The following is a 6,472-nucleotide window of genomic DNA, read 5'->3' as shown; positions in this document are numbered from 1 at the left end:
ACTAGGGAAGAGGACGAAGAGGGCAGGCAGCGAAGTATGCGCGTGAGCACGCAATAAAGAAAGAAGAGAACGACCAGGAGGTGTTCGATCTGGTAACGCGGGTGTCGGTCTCTTCGCTCTCTTAATAGGCCGTATACACCCGCCACCACCATCTTCTTTTATATTTAACAGTTAATCTGGCTCAGAACAGCAGCCTGTCCCTTTGTGAAGACTACAATTTCGGGGTCCTTTTCGGGGCCCTCAGGCTACCAATTGTTTTCGCGTTGTCAAAAGCTTTCTGCGCGAAGTGCCCTATTTAAAAAGGCGAATCGTGCTGTCTTCTCTAAAGGGCTCTATCACATCTTTTTGCCTATTACGTTTTTGGCCTGTACGCCAATTTCACTTATTACCCATTTGATTTGCCCGAAACTGGCGCAGGAAACACATAGGACAAACGTCTGGCGCTTTTTGGCGAAGTAGCCGTTGCGCCATCAAAAAAAAAATATCATCATCATCATTTTGTTTTATTTGAGGTAGATAAAAAAAGACTACCAAAATCAATATATCCATGGTAACCGATATCCCTGATATTACTATTTATATTGGTCACAGTATCGCCGTTCATGCTAACTTCAACCTCTTGTATTTCCTTCAACCTCTTGTATTTCCAAACTTATTCCGGTACTAATTAACCAGATCAAGACTTCACTCGATGTTTACATTCTGTTAGGTTTAAGACTACGTATCAAGAAGGTGCTATAACGGCGCTATAACTGGCAGCGGCACAGGGCTTCGAAATACATGCGCGGTTAATGGAGAACAACATGCTAGAGTAATTTAGGTCGTTCTCGCGTATATATTGAACACAATATCTAAAACCGGTGTCTTTTGCAAAAAAAGAAATCAGCTGGTACAAGCGCGCAAAAAAGGTAACCTAACAATCTTATCTAACTACCGAGTAATGAAAATATGGTGTTTTTTTAGAAAGCTGAAAGAGCTATTCGTTCAATATTACAAAACTACCTCATAAATATCAGTATTGCGACACTTAGCTTGAGGCATGGTTATTCAGCACAACGTACGCTGCACTTGTAGAGCTCACGGATATACGCAGAGGGGAGATAATTGCGTTTTGGTGGGAGCCGTATTCATTGATAACACAAAAACATTCAGCTCTTGGTATTTTTTAAAAAATGATTGCTTCGCACTGGTGGCGTGCGGACGGGGGAAAAGATGAAGGTGGAGGCCCCTTCTTGTTAAGTATCGGGTGTACAAAGTTTATACGTGTTTACCTTCTGGGACCGGTCCACCTTTTGCGTGTGAATATGCTTCGAGACTTCAATAACCAATCCGCGTGGTGTTGTCGTTAGCTCCAGAAGTAGCTGACGGAGCAGTGGTCAGATCGCTTGCTCAAACGTCAACACCTAGTTTGGAAGGCCACTGTTCTTCTGGTAGTTTGGCCTATGGAGCGCTGATTGCTAAGTTCATTGCTCATATTGATTCGCGGCCTTTACCATTGTTTCAATTTTGCAATATTTGTCTTTGCTTTATCTAAACGGCACAACCTGTCGCAGCGACCTACTGATCCAGCCCTGAAACTATGCATTTCCAATTACACGAATTCACTTTTTATATTGCGCATCGCCCCGGCGCTTTTCCAAAGCAATATTACCACCACTTGTATCGTGTCTTAGAAAGACGGAAGCACGAACTCCACTGGCGCGCGGCGAGAAAAGGTAAGTTGGTGTGAGTGCATGCGATAACTTCATTTCTTGGCGAGCTTTTTCTCAGGCATATCTGCCGCAAAAGAGCCAGCCTCAATACTTCGCTGTAAAAACCTTGAATCGCTTGGTATAGGTAGCCCGGCCACTTTCACTAAAACAAAAAACACCTTAGCAACCGAATTGAGATTCTAATTGTCGTCAGCGCAATGCCTGATTTCCAATAGCGAAGCGAGGTTTTTGTCACGGTCCTATGTTGGAGCCCCAACTATTCTTATATATGACACTGACCCCCATACCTGCGGTCCCAGCAGTAACTCTTTTCTCTATTGTGACGATATGAAGTCAGAATTACCTTCTAACAGCCACGTATCAAAGTATAGCGATATAAGCTACAGACCGCCAAGAGATTTACTTGTAGTCAAAATTCTGCTAGAATGCACTGAGAGAAAACCAAATCACTTTTTCTATTCGTGGCCAGATTCCTGTCCCAATACAATTTTTTTATTTCTCTTATCTAGGATCTTTATATTGCTCGCTCTTTCCGAACAATCTTACAATTGTTTATTTTCTTAGTGCAACACGTATGCTGCCGATCTTCCATCACTCCAATGTCTTCAAAATTATACCGTAATTTTACTCACACTACGTTCATTGCCGATCTTAGGGTTAACCATTCTCGGTATGCGTCCTTATCCTTCGAACATGATCCTAAATATGAGTACTGTTTTCAAGTAGCTTAAAAACTAGATATAGCGAACCTCTATGTAACGAATGCTGGGAATTAACAAAGTTTTTGATGCCTCATTGTGGGCTCCACTGAAACGCATGTGTTTGAAACTTCTATGTAAAGAAAGCGTTGCCACGGTACACCTTGGTGTAATTAATTCGCCAGAGAAATGAGTCATTGTTTTTTGACACTTCTGGAAATAGCGGCTTCAGAAATGCGCTAATTTAGCTAATTTTGTACGCACTGGAAATTACCGTATGTTTGCAGGTGTGAGTTCGGTGTCGCTTAGTGTTTAGGAGGGCCTGTCGTCGTGTAGTCGCACGTCTCTTTTGCTATCTGTGGTGTCGGTTTGTCGGAACTCAGTTGTCAGAAAATGAAAAGGTTTAACTTTTCTAGATATGTTCAGAATTTCGAATGCCACTTCCGTCGGCGAGAAAGGAGAACATGGCAGCTTCGATGTTATCCGAGTTTGTAATGCGGAAAAGAGCGCCAGGATTATCAAATATTCCGAAAGACGCCTTTTCGCTTCAGTTGGGCCACTGAAAATTGTTAACACTAAAAATTGTGCGAAGGCAAAAATATTACCTGCGTTACGTTTGCGAATATAGGGTAAGAGAACTTGCTTCGTTGGAGTACCGTATTGTGACTAAGCTCGTGGGAAACCAGCTGGCTCAAATTACTCAGTTTTCACTGTGAAAAAAATCCTTGAAGTGTGAGTACACTGTCACTGATTTCAGGCGTTTTGGTTTTGTTTCTGCTTGACGCATGCCAGCCTTGACTCAAAACACGCGTGTACTGAAAACCTGTATTTACCCAAAAAATTGGAATTTTCGTCAACTACGTTCAAATCAGGTTCACCTGTAGATATGGTAAATCTGGCTTTAACTAGTGCTTTGGAAATTGCGTTTGGGGAACACAGGCAACACGAAAGTTTCAGTAGAACGAATTCTGCCGATTTCATTCGGCGTAGCCTACACGTGAATCCGATATTTGTTAGGACCAAAACGTGGTATTTGAAGAGGAAGTAGAAGACCGCTGGTAACTGTAGACAATTTAAGGCCTCACGCCCCCTTCTCCGGACTTGACCTAATATTTGGAACAAACAATTCCTAATATTCGCATCCTTACCATTACGGTAACATTTTCGTGTGTCCGACTTGGTTTATGAACCTACCTTCGCCTCAACGTAGCGGGTGTAGTGCCTCACTTCTTTTGGAGCCAGTCAACATGGCTTCTTAAGATCTCGGACCTCGAGAGAATAGCACTGAAGACAGAGAAGGTGACTGAAGCAGAGTAACCAGCGTGTGGCCTCAACCTCGTGAACCACACACGTTTTTGTGTAAGGCCGATAAAGATGTGCAGTAGGGGTAAAGCACTACCAGCCGATCAACGAGTATAAAAGTCGATACCAAGAGGTGCAGTTGGCAAATGTTTATTGCTTACTCACTACGCTGCATTCCTGTGGGTGGAGAACCTCTGAGTGCCTCTTTCGAGCTGGGAATATTTTGTGAACCAAATAAGGAGGGCAGCGGCTCCTAGAATGCCAAAGAATGCCGAACAACTGCTTACTCTACGGGTATATTGTCACGTGGCCAAAGAAGAAGCAGATGTCTTGAAGGAAAAACAAGTTTATGTGAGCGAACTAGTGCTCCCCTAGCAACAATGAGAATACACAGGCGACAAAGCAGAAGTCAACAAAGTGACGTGCTCAGGCGAGCGTCGGCGATTCCATTTCTGCGGGATCTGCTCTGCAGGGCTTTATTTTTCGGTGCGAGTGTTTCCGGAACCGTTGAATTACATCCAGAACTTCGAAGATCAGAGAGGACTATTCTGGGCTAAAGAGGTTACGGCGAAACAGTCTGCTTATCTGAATGAGATAGCCCTGGGCACACATGTAACAGAGCCGGGCATGGGCGGGCAGTAAAAAAAACAATAAATAAACAACCCCATACATGGTTCGCGGCATTACCCCATTACTAAGAGTGCAACGACCGGACGCTAAAACAAAATACCGTCCGACCAAACAATAAAAAAGTCAGTCACCTGGCGCAGTAAGCTTTCAAGCAACCCACATGGACGACATCGGACAGCGTTAGCCGTCGTTATGTTCCGGAATCGCCATCGAGGATCACATCGTTGGTAAGTTCCTCGACGCGTGACTGAATCTGGTATGGTTCGGATTACGATCGCAGAGGTTTCTCACTGAATCCTCGTCCTCGGATGGGTATCCAAACCCAAACAAGATCCACTGGGTGGCACTCGGCATCCCGGCGTCGGAGGTTGTAGCGTCTGACATCCACCCGCTGCTGGTTAGTTGTGCGAACTCCAGCGAGCTGGCGGGCCTCCTACGCACGCTGGAGGTATCCTTTGACGATGGTGGTGAGGTTGCCCTCTTGCACGTGGGCAAGCACGGCATCAAGCTTCGTAGTCGGTCTTCTTCCATAGACAGGCTGGAACGGCGACATCTGCATAGCTGGATAGCCGTGTTGTACGCAAACGTTACAGATGGGAGCACTTCGTCCCAAGTCTTATGTTCAACGTCGACGTACATTGACCGCATATTATTCGATGGTCATGTTCAGACGTTCGTTTAGTTCCTTAATTTGGGGTTGGTACGCCTTCGTTCTTCTGTGAACTGTGTTGCTGTAGGTTAAAAGTTTTTGCATCAGCTCCGCAGTAAAGGCCATTCCACGGTCGTGATTAGGATTTCCGGGGCTCTATTTCGCAGAAAAACTTCGCTTTGAAGAACTTTGCGACTTCGTGTACAGTCTCCCTCGGAAGAGCAATGGTCTCTGCGTAGCGGGTATGTAGTTTGTCGCTACGACAATCCAATTGTTCTCGGATTGGGATGTAGGAAACGGGCCCAGAAGGTACATTCGAGTTTGTTGGACAGGCCTCGATGCGAAGGCGATCGGCTGCAAAAGTCTGGCGGGTTTTGTCGGTGGTGTTTTTTTGTCACTGGCAGTCACGGCAGCTCCGAGCGTACTGGGGTGACATCGGATGCAAGGCGGGGCTAGCAGTACTTCTATTTGATTTTTGCAATTGTGCGGGCTGTGCCGAGATGACCGGTAGACGGGTCGTCGTGGCAGGCTCTTAAAATTGCGTCACAAAGGTCTGCGGGTATGGCAAGAACATAATTCGTTCTAGTTCCGGGGCCGCAATTTTTTTTCACGAGAGTGGAGGTTTCCGGCTGAATGCTGGTAGGTTGCGTTTAAATGCCCTAGCCACGGTGACGTTGCAACTTTCGAGGCAGTCGATTATGACACAAAAGTCAGGTATCGGCCAGCTGGTGGGTGGCTAGGTGGCTCTCCATCACGGCTCCAAAGAACGCACTGTCTTCATCAAAATCTTGTGCTGGTGGGTCAACCTGAGCGCGGTACAACCAGTCGGTGTCGGAGTGTTTCCGGCAGGATTTACAAAAGATTGTAACGTCGAACTCCTGCAGACGCAAGCTCCACCACCCGAGACAGCCTTAGGCGTCCTTCAAATTGGCGTCGCAGCACAGCCCATGGTGGTTTGTCACAGCCTTGAATGGTCTACCATACACGTAGGGGCCGAATTTCCAAACCGTTCATATAATAGCGAGGGGCTCTTGCTGAGTAGTTTCTCTACTTTTTCGAGAGCTTACGGATCGCAAAGCCGAGCACTATTTCGCAAAGGCATTGCTTTTGTCTGAAGATGGCACCCAAGCCTATATAACTGGCTTCCGTGCGTATTTTCGTTTCGGCGTCTTCTTCGAAATGAGCGAGCATGGGTGGGCTTTGCAGACGTTTTTGCAGCTCGCCGAATAATTTTTTTGCTGTTTTCCCAGCTAAAAAGGGGTGCTATTTTTTGTAAGGCGTATGATTAGCTCTGGAATGCGTGCGAAGTTTGCGACGAAGAGCCGGTAGTGTGCGCAGAGTCCCAGAAATCTTTTCACACTCTCCTTGTCTTTGGGTCTTGGGAATTTTGCTATGGCTGAAGTTTGTGCTAAGTCAGGTAGGACTCCCGTGGGGTTGACGACGTCCTCCCAAAACGTGAGCTCCTAGTACGCGAAAGGGCA

This window comes from Haemaphysalis longicornis, unplaced genomic scaffold, assembly GCF_048455015.1.
Source record: "Haemaphysalis longicornis isolate Haplotype H1 unplaced genomic scaffold, Haemaphysalis longicornis Haplotype H1 scaffold_11, whole genome shotgun sequence".
NCBI classification, from domain to species: domain Eukaryota; kingdom Metazoa; phylum Arthropoda; class Arachnida; order Ixodida; family Ixodidae; genus Haemaphysalis; species Haemaphysalis longicornis.
This window is presented reverse-complemented; position numbering follows the sequence as displayed.